This window comes from Lissotriton helveticus, chromosome 3_2, assembly GCF_964261635.1.
Source record: "Lissotriton helveticus chromosome 3_2, aLisHel1.1, whole genome shotgun sequence".
Classification (NCBI taxonomy): domain Eukaryota; kingdom Metazoa; phylum Chordata; class Amphibia; order Caudata; family Salamandridae; genus Lissotriton; species Lissotriton helveticus.
Genome location: NC_136062.1, coordinates 157,533,328 through 157,555,321, shown reverse-complemented (window position 1 = coordinate 157,555,321; position 21,994 = coordinate 157,533,328).

Here is a 21,994-nt window from a genome sequence, read left to right as displayed (position 1 = left end):
TGTCAGGTAGATATGTCCTCGCCGGAGTGTTGAAGACCTTGACCTTTTACACACTCTTTCCCACGCGTCAGGTATATATGTCCTCGCCGGAGTGTTGAAGACCTTGACCTTTCAACCCCTCTTTCCCACACGTCAGGTAGGTATGTTCTCGCCAGAGTGTTGAAGACCTTGACCTTTGACCCCCTATTTCCCACGCGTTAGGTAGGTATGTCCTCGCCGGAGTGTTGAATACCTTGACCTTTGACCCTCTCTTTCCCATGCGTCAAGTAGGTATGTCCTCGCTGAGATGTTGAAGACCTTGACCTTTGACCCCCTCTTTCCCACGCGTCAGGTAGGTATGTCCTCGTCGGAGTGTAGAAGACCTTGACATCTGACCCCCTCCTTCCAATACATTCCGGTAGGTATGTCCTCTCCGGAGTCTTGAAAACCTTCACCTTTGACCCCCTCTTTCCCACACGTCAGGTAGATATATCTTTGCCGGAGTATTGAAGACCTTGACCTTTTACACACTCTTTCCCACGCGTCAGGTATATATGTCCTCGCCGTAGTGTTGAAGACCTTGACCTTTCAACCCATCTTTCCCACACGTCAGGTAGGTATGTCCCCGCCGGAGTGTTGAAGACCTTGACCTTTTACCCACTCTTTCCCAAGCGTCAGGTAGGTATGTCCTCGTCGGAGTGTAGAAGACCGTGATAATTTGACCACCTCTCACCCACGCATCAGGTAGGTATGTCCTCGCTGGTCAGTTGAAGACCTTGACCTTTGACCCCCTCTTCCCCACGCGTCAAGTAGGTATGTCTTCGCCGGATTATTGAAGATCTTGACCTTTAACGCCCTATTTCCCATGCGTTAGGTAGGTATGTCCTCGCCGGAGTGTTGAAGACCTTGACCTTTGACCCCCCTTTCCCATGCTTCAAGTAGGTATGTCCTCGCCGAGGTGTTGAAGACCTTGACCTTTGACCCCCTCTTTCCCACGCGTCAGGTATGTATGTCCTCGTCGGAGTGTAGAAGACCTTGACCATTTGACCACCTCTCACCCACGCATCAGGTAGGTATGTCCTCGCTGGTCAGTTGAAGACCTTGACCTTTGACCCACCTTTTGCCACGCTTCAGGTAGGTATGTCCTCCCCGGAGTGTTGAAGACCATGACCTTTGACCTCATCTTTCCCACGCCTCAGATAGGTATGTCCTCGCCGGAGTGTTCAAGACCTTGACCTTTAACCCCCACTTTCCCACGCGTCCAGTATGTATATCCTTGCCGGAGTGTTGAAGGCCTTGACCTTTGACCCCCCTCTTTCCAACACATTCCGGTAGGTATGTCCTCGCTGGAGTGTAAAAGACCTTGACTATTTGACCACCTCTTACCCACGCATCAGGTAGGTATGTCCTCGCTGGTGAGTTGAAGACATTGACCTTTGACCTCTCTTTCCCACATGTCAGGTAGGAATGTCCTCGCCAGAGATTTGAAGACCTTGACCTTTGACACCCTATTTCCCACGCGTCAGGTAGGTATGTCCTCGCCGGAGTGTTGAAGACCTTGACATTTGACCCCATCTTTCCCACGCCTCACGTAGGTATGTCCTCGCCGGAGTGTTCAAAACCTTGACCTTTAACCCCCACTTTCCCACGCGTCCGGTATGTATGTCCTCGCCGGAGTGTTGAAGGCCTCGACCTTTGACCCCCTCTTTCCAACACTTTCCGGTAGGTATGTCCTCGCCGGAGTGTTGTAGACATTGACCTTTGACCTCTCTTTCCTACTCATCAGGTAGGTATGTCATCCCCGGAGTGTGGAAGACCTTGACCTTTGAACCTCTCTTTCCCACAAGTCAGGTAGGAATGTCCTCGCCAGAGTTTTGAAGACCTTGACCTTTGACACCCTCTTTCCCATGCGTCAGGTAGGTATGTCCTCGCTGGAGTGTTGAAGACCTTGACCTTTGAAACCCTCTTTCCCATGCGTCAGGTAGGTATGTCCTCGCCGGAGTGTTGAAGACCTTGACCTTTGACCCTCTCTTTCCCACGCGTCAGGTAGGTATGTTCTCGCCGGAGTGTTGAAGACCTTGACCTTTGACCCTCTCTTTCGCATGCGTCAGGTAGGTATGTTCTCGCCGGAGTGTTGAAGATGTTGACCTTTGAGTCCCTCTTTCCCCCGCGTCATGTTGGTATGTCCTCGCCGGAGTGCTGAAGACTTTGACCTTTGACCCCCTCCTCCCAACGCGTCTGGTAGGTATGTCAGCGTCGGAGTGTTGAAGACCTTGACCTTTCACCCCATCTTTCGCACGCGTCAAGTAAGTATGTCCTCGGTTGAGTGTTGAAGACCATGACCTTTGACCCCCCTCTTTCACACGCGTCAGGCAGGTATGTCCTCGCTGGAGTGTGGAACACCTTGACCTTTGAACCCCTCTTTCCCACCTGTCATATAGGTATGTCCTCGCGGGAGTGTTGAAGACCTTGACCTTTAACCCCCTCTTTTCCACCCGTTCGGTAGGTATGTCCTCGACAAAGTATTGAAGACCTTGGCCTTTGAGTCCCTCTCTCCCACCTGTCAGGTAGGTATGCCCTCTCCAGAGTTTTGAAGAACTTGACGTTTCACCCCCTCTTTCCCACGCGTCCGGTAGGTATGTCCTCGCCGGAGTGTAGAAGACCTTGACCTTTGACCCCCCTCTTTCCCAGGCGTCAGGTAGGTATGTCCTCGCCGGTGTGTTGAAGACCTTGACCTTTGAGCTGATCGTTCCCACATGTCAGGTAGGTACCAGATTGTCGAAGACTTTGACCATTGACTTTCTCCTTCCTACGCGTCCTGTAGGTGAGTCCTTGATGGAGTGTTGAAGACCTTGACCCTTGACCCCCTATTTCCCACTTGTCAGGTAGGTATGTCCTCGCCGGAGTGTTTAAGACCTTGACCTTTGACCACCTCTTTACCAGGCGTCAGGTAGGTATGTCCTCGCCGGTGTGTTGAAGACCTTGGCATTTGAGCTGATCGTTCCCACTTGTCAGGTAGGTACCGGATTGTCGAAGACTTTGACCATTGACTTCCTCCTTCCCACGCGTCCTGTAGGTATGTCCTTGATGGAGTGTTGAAGACCTGGACCCCCTATTTCCCACTTGTCAGGTAGGTATGTCCCCGCCGGACTGTTGAATACCTTGACCTTTGACCCCCTCTTTCCCACGTGTCAGGTAGGTATGTCCTCGCCGGGGTGTTGAAGACCTTGACCTTTTACCCACTCTTTCCCAAGTGTCAGGTAGGTATGTCCTCGCCAGAGTGTTGAAGACCTTGACATTTGACCCCCTCTTTCCAACACTTTCTGGTAGGTATGTTCTCGCCGGTGTGTTGAAGACCTTGACCTTTGACCCCCTCTTCCCCACGCGTCAGGTAGGTATGTCTTTCTCCGGAGTATTGAAGACCTTGACCTTTGATGCCCCATTTCCCACGCGTTAGGTAGGTATGTCCTCGCTGGAGTGTTGAAGACTTTGACCTTTGACCCCTTCTTTCCCATGCGTCAAGTAGGTATGTCCTTGCCGAGGTGTTGAAGACCTTGACCTTTGACCCCCTCTTTCCCACCCGTCATATAGGTATGTCCTCGCCGGAGTGTTGAAGACCGTGACCTTTAACCCCCTCTTTTCCACGCGTTCGGTAGGTATGTCCTTGCCAAAGCATTGAAGACCTTGACCTTTGAGTCCCTCTTTCCCACCTGTCAGGTGGGTATGCCCTCTCCGGAATTTTGAAGAACTTGACCTTTCACCCCCTCTTTCCCACGCGTCCGGTAGGTATGTCCTCGCCGGAGTGTTGAAGACCTTGACCTTTGACCCCCTCTTTCCCAGGCGTCAGGTAGGTATGTCCTCGCCGGTGTGTTGAAGACCTTGACATTTGAGCTGATCGTTCCCACGTGTCAGGTAGGTACCGGATTGTCGAAGACTTTGACCATTGACTTCCTCCTTCCCACGCGTCCTGTAGGTATGTCCTTGATGGAGTGTTGAAGACCTTAACCCTTGACCCCCTATTTCCCACTTGTCAGGTAAGTATGTCCTCGCCGGAGTGATTAAGACCTTGACCTTTAACCACCTCTTTCCCACGCGTCAGGTAGGTATGTCCTCGCCGGAGTGTTGAAGACCTAGACCTTTGACCCCCCTCTTTCCCAGGCGTCAGGTAGGTATGTCCTCGCCGGTGTGTTGAAGACCTTGACCTTTGAGCTGATCGTTCCCACGTGTCAGGTAGGTACCGGATTGTCGAAGACTTTGACCATTGACTTCCTCCTTCCCACGCGTCCTGTAGGTATGTCTTTGATGGAGTGTTGAAGACCTTGACCCCCTATTTCCCACTTGTCAGGTAGGTATGTCCCCGCCGGACTGTTGAATACCTTGACCTTTGACCCCCTCTTTCTCACGCGTCAGGTAGGTATGTCCTCGCCGCGGTGTTGAAGACCATGACCTTTTACCCACTCTTTCCCAATTGTCAGGTAGGTATGTCCTCGCCAGAGTGTTAAAGACCTTGACATTTGACCCCCTCTTTCCAACACTTTCTGGTAGGTATGTTCTCGCCGGAGTGTTGAAGACCTTTACCTTTGACCCCCTCTTCCCCACGCGTCAGGTAGGTATGTCTTCGCCAAAGTATTGAAGACCTTGACCTTTGACGCCCTATTTCCCACGCGTCAGGTAGGTATGTCCTCGCCGGAGTGTAGAAGACCTTGACATTTGACCCCCTCCTTCAAATACTTTCCGGTAGGTATGTCCTCTCCGGAGTCTTGAAAACCTTGACAGTTGACCCCCTCTTTCCCACGCGTCAGGCATGTATGTCCTCACCGGAGTGTTGAAGACCTTGACCATTTGACCACCTCTTACCCACGCATCAGGTAGGTATGTCCTCGCTGGTGAGTTGAAGACCTTGACCTTTGTCCCATGTTTTGCCACGCTTCAGGTAGGTAAGTCCTCCCCAGAGCGTTGAAGACCTTGACCTTTCACCCCCTCTTTCCCACGCGTCAGGTAGGTATATCCTCGCCGGAGTGTTGAAGACCTTGACCTTTGACCCCATCTTTCCCAGGCGTCAGGTAGGTATGTCCTCGCCGGTGTGTTGAAGACCTTGACATTTGAGCTGATCGTTCCCACGTGTCAGGTAGGTACCGGATTGTCGAAGACTTTGACCATTGACTTCCTCCTTCCCACGCGTCCTGTAGGTATGTCCTTGATGGAGTGTTGAAGACCTTAACCCTTGACCCCCTATTTCCCACTTGTCAGGTAAGTATGTCCTCGCCGGAGTGATTAAGACCTTGACCTTTAACCACCTCTTTCCCACGCGTCAGGTAGGTATGTCCTCGCCGAAGTGTTGAAGACCTAGACCTTTGACCCCCCTCTTTCCCAGGCGTCAGGTAGGTATGTCCTCGCCGGTGTGTTGAAGACCTTGACCTTTGAGCTGATCGTTCCCACGTGTCAGGTAGGTACCGGATTGTCGAAGACTTTGACCATTGACTTCCTCCTTCCCACGCGTCCTGTAGGTATGTCTTTGATGGAGTGTTAAAGACCTTGACCCCCTATTTCCCACTTGTCAGGTAGGTATGTCCCCGCCGGACTGTTGAATACCTTGACCTTTGACCCCCTCTTTCCCACGCGTCAGGTAGGTATGTCCTCGCCGGGGTGTTGAAGACCATGACCTTTTACCCACTCTTTCCCAATTGTCAGGTAGGTATGTCCTCGCCAGAGTGTTAAAGACCTTGACATTTGACCCCCTCTTTCCAACACTTTCTGGTAGGTATGTTCTCGCCGGAGTGTTGAAGACCTTTACCTTTGACCCCCTCTTCCCCACGCGTCAGGTAGGTATGTCTTCGCCAAAGTATTGAAGACCTTGACCTTTGACGCCCTATTTCCCACGCGTCAGGTAGGTATGTCCTCGCCGGAGTGTAGAAGACCTTGACATTTGACCCCCTCCTTCAAATACTTTCCGGTAGGTATGTCCTCTCCGGAGTCTTGAAAACCTTGACAGTTGACCCCCTCTTTCCCACGCATCAGGCATGTATGTCCTCACCGGAGTGTTGAAGACCTTGACCATTTGACCACCTCTTACCCACGCATCAGGTAGGTATGTCCTCGCTGGTGAGTTGAAGACCTTGACCTTTGTCCCATGTTTTGCCACGCTTCAGGTAGGTAAGTCCTCGCCAGAGTGTTGAAGACCTTGACATTTGACCCCTTTTTTACAACACTTTCTGGTAGGTATGTTCTCGCCAGAGTGTTGAAGACCTTGACCTTTGACCCCCTATTTCCCACGCGTTAGGTAGGTATGTCCTCGCCGGAGTGTTGAAGACCTTGACCTTTGACTCCCTCTTTCCCACATGTCAGGTAGATATGTCCTCGCCGGAGTGTTGAAGACCTTGACCTTTTACACACTCTTTCCCACGCGTCAGGTATATATGTCCTCGCCGGAGTGTTGAAGACCTTGACCTTTCAACCCCTCTTTCCCACACGTCAGGTAGGTATGTTCTCGCCAGAGTGTTGAAGACCTTGACCTTTGACCCCCTATTTCCCACGCGTTAGGTAGGTATGTCCTCGCCGGAGTGTTGAATACCTTGACCTTTGACCCTCTCTTTCCCATGCGTCAAGTAGGTATGTCCTCGCTGAGATGTTGAAGACCTTGACCTTTGACCCCCTCTTTCCCACGCGTCAGGTAGGTATGTCCTCGTCGGAGTGTAGAAGACCTTGACATCTGACCCCCTCCTTCCAATACATTCCGGTAGGTATGTCCTCTCCGGAGTCTTGAAAACCTTCACCTTTGACCCCCTCTTTCCCACACGTCAGGTAGATATATCTTTGCCGGAGTATTGAAGACCTTGACCTTTTACACACTCTTTCCCACGCGTCAGGTATATATGTCCTCGCCGTAGTGTTGAAGACCTTGACCTTTCAACCCATCTTTCCCACACGTCAGGTAGGTATGTCCCCGCCGGAGTGTTGAAGACCTTGACCTTTTACCCACTCTTTCCCAAGCGTCAGGTAGGTATGTCCTCGTCGGAGTGTAGAAGACCGTGATAATTTGACCACCTCTCACCCACGCATCAGGTAGGTATGTCCTCGCTGGTCAGTTGAAGACCTTGACCTTTGACCCCCTCTTCCCCACGCGTCAAGTAGGTATGTCTTCGCCGGATTATTGAAGATCTTGACCTTTAACGCCCTATTTCCCATGCGTTAGGTAGGTATGTCCTCGCCGGAGTGTTGAAGACCTTGACCTTTGACCCCCCTTTCCCATGCTTCAAGTAGGTATGTCCTCGCCGAGGTGTTGAAGACCTTGACCTTTGACCCCCTCTTTCCCACGCGTCAGGTATGTATGTCCTCGTCGGAGTGTAGAAGACCTTGACCATTTGACCACCTCTCACCCACGCATCAGGTAGGTATGTCCTCGCTGGTCAGTTGAAGACCTTGACCTTTGACCCACCTTTTGCCACGCTTCAGGTAGGTATGTCCTCCCCGGAGTGTTGAAGACCATGACCTTTGACCTCATCTTTCCCACGCCTCAGATAGGTATGTCCTCGCCGGAGTGTTCAAGACCTTGACCTTTAACCCCCACTTTCCCACGCGTCCAGTATGTATATCCTTGCCGGAGTGTTGAAGGCCTTGACCTTTGACCCCCCTCTTTCCAACACATTCCGGTAGGTATGTCCTCGCTGGAGTGTAAAAGACCTTGACTATTTGACCACCTCTTACCCACGCATCAGGTAGGTATGTCCTCGCTGGTGAGTTGAAGACATTGACCTTTGACCTCTCTTTCCCACATGTCAGGTAGGAATGTCCTCGCCAGAGATTTGAAGACCTTGACCTTTGACACCCTATTTCCCACGCGTCAGGTAGGTATGTCCTCGCCGGAGTGTTGAAGACCTTGACATTTGACCCCATCTTTCCCACGCCTCACGTAGGTATGTCCTCGCCGGAGTGTTCAAAACCTTGACCTTTAACCCCCACTTTCCCACGCGTCCGGTATGTATGTCCTCGCCGGAGTGTTGAAGGCCTCGACCTTTGACCCCCTCTTTCCAACACTTTCCGGTAGGTATGTCCTCGCCGGAGTGTTGTAGACATTGACCTTTGACCTCTCTTTCCTACTCATCAGGTAGGTATGTCATCCCCGGAGTGTGGAAGACCTTGACCTTTGAACCTCTCTTTCCCACAAGTCAGGTAGGAATGTCCTCGCCAGAGTTTTGAAGACCTTGACCTTTGACACCCTCTTTCCCATGCGTCAGGTAGGTATGTCCTCGCTGGAGTGTTGAAGACCTTGACCTTTGAAACCCTCTTTCCCATGCGTCAGGTAGGTATGTCCTCGCCGGAGTGTTGAAGACCTTGACCTTTGACCCTCTCTTTCCCACGCGTCAGGTAGGTATGTTCTCGCCGGAGTGTTGAAGACCTTGACCTTTGACCCTCTCTTTCGCATGCGTCAGGTAGGTATGTTCTCGCCGGAGTGTTGAAGATGTTGACCTTTGAGTCCCTCTTTCCCCCGCGTCATGTTGGTATGTCCTCGCCGGAGTGCTGAAGACTTTGACCTTTGACCCCCTCCTCCCAACGCGTCTGGTAGGTATGTCAGCGTCGGAGTGTTGAAGACCTTGACCTTTCACCCCATTTTTCGCACGCGTCAAGTAAGTATGTCCTCGGTTGAGTGTTGAAGACCATGACCTTTGACCCCCCTCTTTCACACGCGTCAGGCAGGTATGTCCTCGCTGGAGTGTGGAACACCTTGACCTTTGAACCCCTCTTTCCCACCTGTCATATAGGTATGTCCTCGCGGGAGTGTTGAAGACCTTGACCTTTAACCCCCTCTTTTCCACCCGTTCGGTAGGTATGTCCTCGACAAAGTATTGAAGACCTTGGCCTTTGAGTCCCTCTCTCCCACCTGTCAGGTAGGTATGCCCTCTCCAGAGTTTTGAAGAACTTGACGTTTCACCCCCTCTTTCCCACGCGTCCGGTAGGTATGTCCTCGCCGGAGTGTAGAAGACCTTGACCTTTGACCCCCCTCTTTCCCAGGCGTCAGGTAGGTATGTCCTCGCCGGTGTGTTGAAGACCTTGACCTTTGAGCTGATCGTTCCCACATGTCAGGTAGGTACCAGATTGTCGAAGACTTTGACCATTGACTTTCTCCTTCCTACGCGTCCTGTAGGTGAGTCCTTGATGGAGTGTTGAAGACCTTGACCCTTGACCCCCTATTTCCCACTTGTCAGGTAGGTATGTCCTCGCCGGAGTGTTTAAGACCTTGACCTTTGACCACCTCTTTACCAGGCGTCAGGTAGGTATGTCCTCGCCGGTGTGTTGAAGACCTTGGCATTTGAGCTGATCGTTCCCACTTGTCAGGTAGGTACCGGATTGTCGAAGACTTTGACCATTGACTTCCTCCTTCCCACGCGTCCTGTAGGTATGTCCTTGATGGAGTGTTGAAGACCTGGACCCCCTATTTCCCACTTGTCAGGTAGGTATGTCCCCGCCGGACTGTTGAATACCTTGACCTTTGACCCCCTCTTTCCCACGTGTCAGGTAGGTATGTCCTCGCCGGGGTGTTGAAGACCTTGACCTTTTACCCACTCTTTCCCAAGTGTCAGGTAGGTATGTCCTCGCCAGAGTGTTGAAGACCTTGACATTTGACCCCCTCTTTCCAACACTTTCTGGTAGGTATGTTCTCGCCGGTGTGTTGAAGACCTTGACCTTTGACCCCCTCTTCCCCACGCGTCAGGTAGGTATGTCTTTCTCCGGAGTATTGAAGACCTTGACCTTTGATGCCCCATTTCCCACGCGTTAGGTAGGTATGTCCTCGCTGGAGTGTTGAAGACTTTGACCTTTGACCCCTTCTTTCCCATGCGTCAAGTAGGTATGTCCTTGCCGAGGTGTTGAAGACCTTGACCTTTGACCCCCTCTTTCCCACCCGTCATATAGGTATGTCCTCGCCGGAGTGTTGAAGACCGTGACCTTTAACCCCCTCTTTTCCACGCGTTCGGTAGGTATGTCCTTGCCAAAGCATTGAAGACCTTGACCTTTGAGTCCCTCTTTCCCACCTGTCAGGTGGGTATGCCCTCTCCGGAATTTTGAAGAACTTGACCTTTCACCCCCTCTTTCCCACGCGTCCGGTAGGTATGTCCTCGCCGGAGTTTTGAAGACCTTGACCTTTGACCCCCTCTTTCCCAGGCGTCAGGTAGGTATGTCCTCGCCGGTGTGTTGAAGACCTTGACATTTGAGCTGATCGTTCCCACGTGTCAGGTAGGTACCGGATTGTCGAAGACTTTGACCATTGACTTCCTCCTTCCCACGCGTCCTGTAGGTATGTCCTTGATGGAGTGTTGAAGACCTTAACCCTTGACCCCCTATTTCCCACTTGTCAGGTAAGTATGTCCTCGCCGGAGTGATTAAGACCTTGACCTTTAACCACCTCTTTCCCACGCGTCAGGTAGGTATGTCCTCGCCGGAGTGTTGAAGACCTAGACCTTTGACCCCCCTCTTTCCCAGGCGTCAGGTAGGTATGTCCTCGCCGGTGTGTTGAAGACCTTGACCTTTGAGCTGATCGTTCCCACGTGTCAGGTAGGTACCGGATTGTCGAAGACTTTGACCATTGACTTCCTCCTTCCCACGCGTCCTGTAGGTATGTCTTTGATGGAGTGTTGAAGACCTTGACCCCCTATTTCCCACTTGTCAGGTAGGTATGTCCCCGCCGGACTGTTGAATACCTTGACCTTTGACCCCCTCTTTCTCACGCGTCAGGTAGGTATGTCCTCGCCGCGGTGTTGAAGACCATGACCTTTTACCCACTCTTTCCCAATTGTCAGGTAGGTATGTCCTCGCCAGAGTGTTAAAGACCTTGACATTTGACCCCCTCTTTCCAACACTTTCTGGTAGGTATGTTCTCGCCGGAGTGTTGAAGACCTTTACCTTTGACCCCCTCTTCCCCACGCGTCAGGTAGGTATGTCTTCGCCAAAGTATTGAAGACCTTGACCTTTGACGCCCTATTTCCCACGCGTCAGGTAGGTATGTCCTCGCCGGAGTGTAGAAGACCTTGACATTTGACCCCCTCCTTCAAATACTTTCCGGTAGGTATGTCCTCTCCGGAGTCTTGAAAACCTTGACAGTTGACCCCCTCTTTCCCACGCGTCAGGCATGTATGTCCTCACCGGAGTGTTGAAGACCTTGACCATTTGACCACCTCTTACCCACGCATCAGGTAGGTATGTCCTCGCTGGTGAGTTGAAGACCTTGACCTTTGTCCCATGTTTTGCCACGCTTCAGGTAGGTAAGTCCTCCCCAGAGCGTTGAAGACCTTGACCTTTCACCCCCTCTTTCCCACGCGTCAGGTAGGTATATCCTCGCCGGAGTGTTGAAGACCTTGACCTTTGACCCCATCTTTCCCAGGCGTCAGGTAGGTATGTCCTCGCCGGTGTGTTGAAGACCTTGACATTTGAGCTGATCGTTCCCACGTGTCAGGTAGGTACCGGATTGTCGAAGACTTTGACCATTGACTTCCTCCTTCCCACGCGTCCTGTAGGTATGTCCTTGATGGTGTGTTGAAGACCTTAACCCTTGACCCCCTATTTCCCACTTGTCAGGTAAGTATGTCCTCGCCGGAGTGATTAAGACCTTGACCTTTAACCACCTCTTTCCCACGCGTCAGGTAGGTATGTCCTCGCCGAAGTGTTGAAGACCTAGACCTTTGACCCCCCTCTTTCCCAGGCGTCAGGTAGGTATGTCCTCGCCGGTGTGTTGAAGACCTTGACCTTTGAGCTGATCGTTCCCACGTGTCAGGTAGGTACCGGATTGTCGAAGACTTTGACCATTGACTTCCTCCTTCCCACGCGTCCTGTAGGTATGTCTTTGATGGAGTGTTAAAGACCTTGACCCCCTATTTCCCACTTGTCAGGTAGGTATGTCCCCGCCGGACTGTTGAATACCTTGACCTTTGACCCCCTCTTTCCCACGCGTCAGGTAGGTATGTCCTCGCCGGGGTGTTGAAGACCATGACCTTTTACCCACTCTTTCCCAATTGTCAGGTAGGTATGTCCTCGCCAGAGTGTTAAAGACCTTGACATTTGACCCCCTCTTTCCAACACTTTCTGGTAGGTATGTTCTCGCCGGAGTGTTGAAGACCTTTACCTTTGACCCCCTCTTCCCCACGCGTCAGGTAGGTATGTCTTCGCCAAAGTATTGAAGACCTTGACCTTTGACGCCCTATTTCCCACGCGTCAGGTAGGTATGTCCTCGCCGGAGTGTAGAAGACCTTGACATTTGACCCCCTCCTTCAAATACTTTCCGGTAGGTATGTCCTCTCCGGAGTCTTGAAAACCTTGACAGTTGACCCCCTCTTTCCCACGCATCAGGCATGTATGTCCTCACCGGAGTGTTGAAGACCTTGACCATTTGACCACCTCTTACCCACGCATCAGGTAGGTATGTCCTCGCTGGTGAGTTGAAGACCTTGACCTTTGTCCCATGTTTTGCCACGCTTCAGGTAGGTAAGTCCTCGCCAGAGCGTTGAAGACCTTGACCTTTCACCCCCTCTTTCCCACGCGTCAGGTAGGTATATCCTCGCCGGAGTGTTGAAGACCTTGACCTTTGACCCCATCTTTCCCACGCCTCACGTAGGTATGTCCTTGCCGGAGTGTTCAAGACCTTGACTTTTAACACCCACTTTCCCACGCGTCCGGTATGTATGTCCTCACCGGAGTGTTGAAGGCCTCGACCTTTGACCCCCTCTTTCCAACACTTTCCGGTAGGTATGTCCTCGCCGGAGTGTTGTAGACATTGACCTTTGACCTCTCTTTCCCACTCATCAGGTATGTATGTCATCCCCGGAGTGTGGAAGACCTTGACCTTTGAACCTCTCTTTCCCACACGTCAGGTAGGAATGTCCTCGCCAGAGTTTTGAAGACCTTGACCTTTGACACCCTCTTTCCCACGCGTCAGGTAGGTATGTTCTCGCCAGAGTGTTGAAGATGTTGACCTTTGAGTCCCTCTTTCCCACGCGTCAGGTAGGTATGTCCTCGCCGGAGTGCTGAAGACTTTGACCTTTGACCCCCTCCTCCCAACGCGTCTGGTAGGTATGTCAGCGTCGGAGTGTTGAAGACCTTGACCTTTCACCCCATCTTTCGCACGCGTCAAGTAAGTATGTCCTCGGTTGAGTGTTGAAGACCATGACCTTTGACCCCCCTCTTTCACACGCGTCAGGCAGGTATGTCCTCGCTGGAGTGTGGAACACCTTGACCTTTGAACCCCTCTTTCCCACCTGTCATATAGGTATGTCCTCGCCGGAGTGTTGAAGACCTTGACCTTTAACCCCCTCTTTTCCACCCGTTCGGTAGGTATGTCCTCGACAAAGTATTGAAGACCTTGGCCTTTGAGTCCCTCTCTCCCACCTGTCAGGTAGGTATGCCCTCTCCGGAGTTTTGAAGAACTTGACGTTTCACCCCCTCTTTCCCACGCGTCCGGTAGGTATGTCCTCGCCGGAGTGTAGAAGACCTTGACCTTTGACCCCCCTCTTTCCCAGGCGTCAGGTAGGTATGTCCTCGCCGGTGTGTTGAAGACCTTAACCTTTGAGCTGATCGTTCCCACATGTCAGGTAGGTACCAGATTGTCGAAGACTTTGACCATTGACTTTCTCCTTCCTACGCGTCCTGTAGGTGAGTCCTTGATGGAGTGTTGAAGACCTTGACCCTTGACCCCCTATTTCCCACTTGTCAGGTAGGTATGTCCTCGCCGGAGTGTTTAAGACCTTGACCTTTGACCACCTCTTTACCAGGCGTCAGGTAGGTATGTCCTCGCCGGTGTGTTGAAGACCTTGGCATTTGAGCTGATCGTTCCCACTTGTCAGGTAGGTACCGGATTGTCGAAGACTTTGACCATTGACTTCCTCCTTCCCACGCGTCCTGTAGGTATGTCCTTGATGGAGTGTTGAAGACCTGGACCCCCTATTTCCCACTTGTCAGGTAGGTATGTCCCCGCCGGACTGTTGAATACCTTGACCTTTGACCCCCTCTTTCCCACGTGTCAGGTAGGTATGTCCTCGCCGGGGTGTTGAAGACCTTGACCTTTTACCCACTCTTTCCCAAGTGTCAGGTAGGTATGTCCTCGCCAGAGTGTTGAAGACCTTGACATTTGACCCCCTCTTTCCAACACTTTCTGGTAGGTATGTTCTCGCCGGTGTGTTGAAGACCTTGACCTTTGACCCCCTCTTCCCCACGCGTCAGGTAGGTATGTCTTTCTCCGGAGTATTGAAGACCTTGACCTTTGATGCCCCATTTCCCACGCGTTAGGTAGGTATGTCCTCGCTGGAGTGTTGAAGACTTTGACCTTTGACCCCTTCTTTCCCATGCGTCAAGTAGGTATGTCCTTGCCGAGGTGTTGAAGACCTTGACCTTTGACCCCCTCTTTCCCACCCGTCATATAGGTATGTCCTCGCCGGAGTGTTGAAGACCGTGACCTTTAACCCCCTCTTTTCCACGCATTCGGTGGTATGTCCTTGCCAAAGCATTGAAGACCTTGACCTTTGAGTCCCTCTTTCCCACCTGTCAGGTAGGTATGCCCTCTCCGGAATTTTGAAGAACTTGACCTTTCACCCCCTCTTTCCCACGCGTCCGGTAGGTATGTTCTCGCCGGAGTGTTGAAGACCTTGACCTTTGACCCCCTCTTTCCCAGGCGTCAGGTAGGTATGTCCTCGCCGGTGTGTTGAAGACCTTGACATTTGAGCTGATCGTTCCCACGTGTCAGGTAGGTACCGGATTGTCGAAGACTTTGACCATTGACTTCCTCCTTCCCACGCGTCCTGTAGGTATGTCCTTGATGGAGTTTTGAAGACCTTAACCCTTGACCCCCTATTTCCCACTTGTCAGGTAAGTATGTCCTCGCCGGAGTGATTAAGACCTTGACCTTTAACCACCTCTTTCCCACGCGTCAGGTAGGTATGTCCTCGCCGGAGTGTTGAAGACCTAGACCTTTGACCCCCCTCTTTCCCAGGCGTCAGGTAGGTATGTCCTCGCCGGTGTGTTGAAGACCTTGACCTTTGAGCTGATCGTTCCCACGTGTCAGGTAGGTACCGGATTGTCGAAGACTTTGACCATTGACTTCCTCCTTCCCACGCGTCCTGTAGGTATGTCTTTGATGGAGTGTTGAAGACCTTGACCCCCTATTTCCCACTTGTCAGGTAGGTATGTCCCCGCCGGAATGTTGAATACCTTGACCTTTGACCCCCTCTTTCCCACGCGTCAGGTAGGTATGTCCTCGCCGGGGTGTTGAAGACCATGACCTTTTACCCACTCTTTCCCAATTGTCAGGTAGGTATGTCCTCGCCAGAGTGTTAAAGACCTTGACATTTGACCCCCTCTTTCCAACACTTTCTGGTAGGTATGTTCTCGCCGGAGTGTTGAAGACCTTTACCTTTGACCCCCTCTTCCCCACGCGTCAGGTAGGTATGTCTTCGCCAAAGTATTGAAGACCTTGACCTTTGACGCCCTATTTACCACGCGTCAGGTAGGTATGTCCTCGCCGGAGTGTAGAAGACCTTGACATTTGACCCCCTCCTTCAAATACTTTCCGGTAGGTATGTCCTCTCCGGAGTCTTGAAAACCTTGACAGTTGACCCCCTCTTTCCCACGCGTCAGGCATGTATGTCCTCACCGGAGTGTTGAAGACCTTGACCATTTGACCACCTCTTACCCACGCATCAGGTAGGTATGTCCTCGCTGGTGAGTTGAAGACCTTGACCTTTGTCCCATGTTTTGCCACGCTTCAGGTAGGTAAGTCCTCGCCAGAGCGTTGAAGACCTTGACCTTTCACCCCCTCTTTCCCACGCGTCAGGTAGGTATATCCTCGCCGGAGTGTTGAAGACCTTGACCTTTGACCCCATCTTTCCCACGCCTCACGTAGGTATGTCCTTGCCGGAGTGTTCAAGACCTTGACTTTTAACCCCCACTTTCCCACGCGTCCGGTATGTATGTCCTCACCGGAGTGTTGAAGGCCTCGACCTTTGAACCCCCTCTTTCCAACACTTTCCGGTAGGTATGTCCTCGCCGGAGTGTTGTAGACATTGACCTTTGACCTCTCTTTCCCACTCATCAGGTATGTATGTCATCCCCGGAGTGTGGAAGACCTTGACCTTTGAACCTCTCTTTCCCACACGTCAGGTAGGAATGTCCTCGCCAGAGTTTTGAAGACCTTGACCTTTGACACCCTCTTTCCCATGCGTCAGGTAGGTATGTCCTCGCCGGAGTGTTAAAGACCTTGACCTTTGAAACCCTCTTTCCCATGCGTCAGGTAAGTATGTCCTCGCCGGAGTGTTGAAGACCTTGACCGTTGACCCTCTCTTTCCCACGCGTCAGGTAGGTATGTTCTCGCCAGAGTGTTGAAGATGTTGACCTTTGAGTCCCTCTTTCCCATGCGTCAGGTAGGTATGTCCTCGCCGGAGTGCTGAAGACTTTGACCTTTGACCCGATCCTTCCAACGCGTCTGGTAGGTATGTTCTCGCCGGAGTGTTGAAGACCTTTACCTTTAACCTCCTCTTCCCCACGTGTCAGGTAGGTATGTCTTCGCCAAAGTATTGAAGACCTTGACCTTTGACGCCCTATTTCCCATGCGTCAGGTAGGTATGTCCTCGCCGGAGTGTAGAAGACCTTGACATTTGACCCCCTCCTTCAAATACTTTCCAGTAGGTATGTCCTCTCCGGAGTCTTGAAAACCTTGACAGTTGATCCCCTCTTTCCCACGTGTCAGGCATGTATGTCCTCACCGGAGTGTTGAAGACCTTGACCATTTGACCACCTCTTACCCACGCATCAGGTAGGTATGTCCTCGCTGGTGTGTTGAAGACCTTGACCTTTGAGCTGATCGTTCCCACGTGTCAGGTAGGTACCGGATTGTCGAAGACTTTGACCATTGACTTCCTCCTTCCCACGCGTCCTGTAGGTATGTCTTTGATGGAGTGTTGAAGACCTTGACCCCTATTTCCCACTTGTCAGATAGGTATGTCCCCGCCGGACTGTTGAATACCTTGACCTTTGACCCCCTCTTTCCCACGCGTCAGGTAGGTATGTCCTCGCCGGGGTGTTGAAGACCATGACCTTTTACCCACTCTTTCCCAATTGTCAGGTAGGTATGTCCTCGCCAGAGTGTTAAAGACCTTGACATTTGACCCCCTCTTTCCAACACTTTCTGGTAGGTATGTTCTCGCCGGAGTGTTGAAGACCTTTACCTTTGACCCCCTCTTCCCCACGCGTCAGGTAGGTATGTCTTTGCCAAAGTATTGAAGACCTTGACCTTTGACGCCCTATTTCCCACGCGTCAGGTAGGTATGTCCTCGCCGGAGTGTAGAAGACCTTGACATTTGAGCTCCTCCTTCAAATACTTTCCGGTAGGTATGTCCTCTCCGGAGTCTTGAAAACCTTGAGAGTTGACCCCCTCTTTCCCACGCGTCAGGCATGTATGTCCTCACCGGAGTGTTGAAGACCTTGACCATTTGACCACCTCTTACCCACGCATCTTGTAGGTATGTCCTCGCTGGTGAGTTGAAGACCTTGACCTTTGTCCCATGTTTTGCCACGCTTCAGGTAGGTAAGTCCTCGCCAGAGCGTTGAAGACCTTGACCTTTCACCCCCTCTTTCCCACGCGTCAGGTAGGTATATCCTCGCCGGAGTGTTGAAGACCTTGACCTTTGACCCCATCTTTCCCATGCCTCACGTAGGTATGTCCTTGCCGGAGTGTTCAAGACCTTGACTTTTAACCCCCACTTTCCCACGCGTCCGGTATGTATGTCCTCACCGGAGTGTTGAAGGCCTCGACCTTTGACCCCCTCTTTCCAACACTTTCCGGTAGGTATGTCCTCGCCGGAGTGTTGTAGACATTGACCTTTGACCTCTCTTTCCCACTCATCAGGTATGTATGTCATCCCCGGAGTGTGGAAGACCTTGACCTTTGAACCTCTCTTTCCCACACGTCAGGTAGGAATGTCCTCGCCAGAGTTTTGAAGACCTTGACCTTTGACACCCTCTTTCCCATGCGTCAGGTAGGTATGTCCTCGCCGGAGTGTTGAAGACCTTGACCTTTGAAACCCTCTTTCCCATGCGTCAGGTAGGTATGTCCTCGCCGGAGTGTTGAAGACCTTGACCTTTGACCCTCTCTTTCCCACGCTTCAGGTAGGTATGTTCTCGCCGGAGTGTTGAAGATGTTAACCTTTGAGTCCCTCTTTCCCACGCGTCAGGTAGGTATGTCCTCGCCGGAGTGCTGTAGACTTTGACCTTTGACCCGATCCTTCCAACGCGTCTGGTAGGTATGTCAGCGCCGGAGTGTTGAAGACCTTGACCTTTCACCCCCTCTTTCGCACGCGTCAAGTAAGTATGTCCTCGGCGGAGTGTTGAAGACCCTGACCTTTGACCCCCTCTTTCACACGCGTCAGGCAGGTATGTCCTCGCTGGAGTGTGGAACACCTTGACGTTTGAACCCCTCTTTCCCACCCGTCAGATAGGTATATCCTCGCCGGAGTGTTGAAGACCTTGACCTTTAACCCCCTCTTTTCCACGCGTTCGGTAGGTATGTCCTCGCCAAAGTATTGAAGACCTTGACCTTTGAGTCCCTCTTTCCCACGTGTCATGTAGGTATGCCCTCTCTGGAGTTTTGAAGAACTTGACCTTTCACCCCCTCTTTCCCACTCGTCCGGTAGGTATGTCCTCGCCGGAGTGTTGAAGACTTTGACCTTTGACCCCCCTCTTTCCCAGGCGTCAGGTAGGTATGTCCTCGCCGGTGTGTTGAAGACCTTGACCTTTGAGATGATCGTTCCCACGTGTCAGGTAGGTACCGGATTGTCGAAGACTTTGACCATTGACTTCCTCCTTACCACGCGTCCTGTAGGTATTTCCTTGATGGAGTGTTGAAGACCTTGACCCATGACCCCCTATTTCCCACTTGTCAGGTAGGTATGTCCTCGCCGGAGTGTTTAAGACCTTGACCTTTGACCACCTCTTTCCCGCGCATCAGGTAGGTATGTCCTCAGTCGGAGTGTTGAAGACCATAACCTTTGACCCCCTCGTTGCAACACTTTCCGTTAGGTATGTCCTCGCCAGAGTTTTGAAGACCTTGACCACTGACCTCTCTTTCCCATACGTCATGTAGGTATGTCCTCACCGGAGTTTTGAAGACCTTGACCTTTGACACCCTCTTTCCCACGCATCAGGTAGGTATGTCGTCGCCAGTGTGTTGAAGACTTTGACCTTTGAGCCCCTCTTTCTCACACATCAGGTAGGCATGTCCTCGCCGGAGTGTTGTAAAAACTTGACCTTTGACCCCCCTCTTTCCCACTCATCAGGTAGGTATGTCCTCGCCAGAGTGTTGAAGACCTTGACCTTTGACCCCCTCTTTCCTACTCGTCAGGTAGGTATGTCCCAGCCGGAATGTTGAAGACCTTGACCTTTGACCTCCTCTTTCCCACGCGTCAGGAAGGTATGTCCCCACCAGACTGTTGAAGACCTTGACCTTTGACCCCTTCTTTCCCACGCGTCAGGTAGGTATGTCATCGCCGGAGTGTTAAAGACCTTGACCTTTGAGCTCCTCTTTCCCACGCGTCAGGTAGATATGTCCTCGCCAAAGTGTTGAAGACCTTGGGGCATATTACCAACCAATAGAGATAATTTTTGTCTCTAACTTGTTTAGAGACAAAAATTATCGCCGCAAATCGGCGATTTTTATCGCAGATAAACCTTGCTATTAGCAAGGTTTATCGCAAATGCGATAAAAAACGGCCGCAATGCATGAATATCGCTGAAAAGTCAGCGATATTCATGCATTATCGAGCAAATCCTCTTAGCCATGTTATCCACCTCCCATTGGATAACATGGCTAAGAACTGCTCCTGGGCAAGTGTTAGCTTTTGGAGATATTCGCGCTTAGCGCGAATATCTCCAAAAGTTGGTAATAGGAGATAGCGATGTTAGCGACTGTTTTCAGTCGCTAACATCTTGGCACGCCCACTTTGCATGTCATTAGTGATAAATATCACTGACATGCAAAGCGGGGCCCAAGATGGTCACTATCTCCTATTAGCTGTCGCTAACTGGTGTTAGCGACAGCTTGGTAATAGGGAGATAATTTTATCTCCGCTTTCTTGGCTTTTAAAGCATAAAAAGAGGAGATAAAGCCCCTTGATAATATGCCCCCTTGACCTTTAAGTCCCTCTTTCCCACGTGTCAGGTAGGTATACCCTCTCCGGAGTTTTGAAGAACTTGACCTTTGAGCTCCTCCTTCCCACGCATCAGGTAGGCATGTCCTCTCTGGAGTGTTGAAGAACTTGACCTTTGACCTCCCTCTTTCACACGCGTCAGGTAGGTATGTCCTCGCCGGAGTGCTGAAGACCTTGACCTTTGACCCCCTCCGTACGACGCATCTGGTAGGTATGTCCCACCCGGAATGTGTTGAAGACCTTGACCTTTCACCCCCTCTTTCGAACGCGTCAAGTAAGTATGTCCTCCGGGAGTGTCTAAGACCATGACCTTTGACCCCCTCTTTCACACGCGTCAGGTAGGTATGTCCTCGCTGGAGTGTGGAAGACCTTGACCTTTGAACCCCTCTTTCCCACCCGTCAGATAGGTATGTCCTCGCTGGAGTTTTGAAGAACTTGACCTTTCACCCCCTCTTTCCCACACGTCCGGTAGGTATGTCCTCGCCGGAGTGTTGAAGACCTTGACTTTTGACCCCCTCTTTCCCAGGCATCAGGTAGGTAGGTATGTCCTCGCCGGTGTGTTGAAGACCTTGACCGTTGAGCTGATCTTTCCCACGCGTCAGGTAGGTACCGGATTGTCGAAGACTTTGACCATTGACTTCCTCCTTCCCACGCATCCTGTAGGTATGTCCTTGATGGAGTGTTGAAGACCTTGACCCTTGACCCCCTATTTCCCACTTGTCAGGTAGGTATGTCCTCGCCGGAGTGTTTAAGACCTTGACCTTTGACCTCCTCTTTCCCGCGCATCAGGTAGGTACGTCCTCAGTTGGAGTGTTGAAGACCATGACCTTTGACCCCCTCTTTGCAACACTTTCCGTTAGGTATGTCCTCGCCAGAGTTTTGAAGACCTTGACCATTGACCTCTCTTTCCCACACGTCAGGTAGGTATGTCCTCACCGGAGTTTAAAAGACCATGACCTTTGACCCTCTCTTTCCCACGCGTTAGGTAGGTATGTCCTCGCCAGAATGCTGACGACCTTGACCTTTGACACCCTCTTTCCCACGCGTCAGGTAGGTATGTCCTCGCCAGAGTGTTGAAGACCTTGACCTTTGAGCCCCTCTTTCCCACACATCAGGTAGGCATGTCCTCGCCAGAGTGTTGTAAAAACTTGACCTTTGACCCCCCTCTTTCCCACTCATCAGGTGGGTATGTCCTCACCAGAGTGTTGAAGACCTTGACCTTTGACCCCCTCTTTCCTACGCATCAGGTAGGTATGTCCCCGCCGGACTGTTGAAGACCTTGACCTTTGACCCCCTCTTTCCCACGCGTCAGGTAGGTATGTCCCCGCCAGTCTGTTGAAGACCTTGACCTTTGACCCCCTCTTTCCCATGCATCAGGTAGGTATGTCCTCGCCGGGGTGTTGAAGACCTTGACCTTTGACCCCCTCTTTCCCCAGCGTCAGGTATGTCATCGCCGGAGTGTTGAAGACCTTGACCTTTGAGCTCCTCTTTCCACGCATCAGGTAGGTATCTCCTCGCCAAAGTGTTGAAGACCTTGACCTTTGAGTCCCTCTTTCCCCCGTGTCAGGTAGGTATACCCTCTCTGGAGTTTTGAAGAACTTGACCTTTGAGCTCCTCTTTCCCACGCGTCAGGTAGGTTTGTCCTCGCCAAAGTGTTAATGACCTTGACCTTTGAGTCCCTCTTTCCCACGTGTCAGGTAGGTATACCCTATCCGGAGTTTTGAAGACCTTGACCTTTGACCCCCTCTTTCCCACACGTCAGGTAGGTATGTCCTCGCCAGAGTGCTGAAGACCTTGACCTTTGACCCCCTCTTTCCTACGCGTGAGGTAGGTATGTCCTC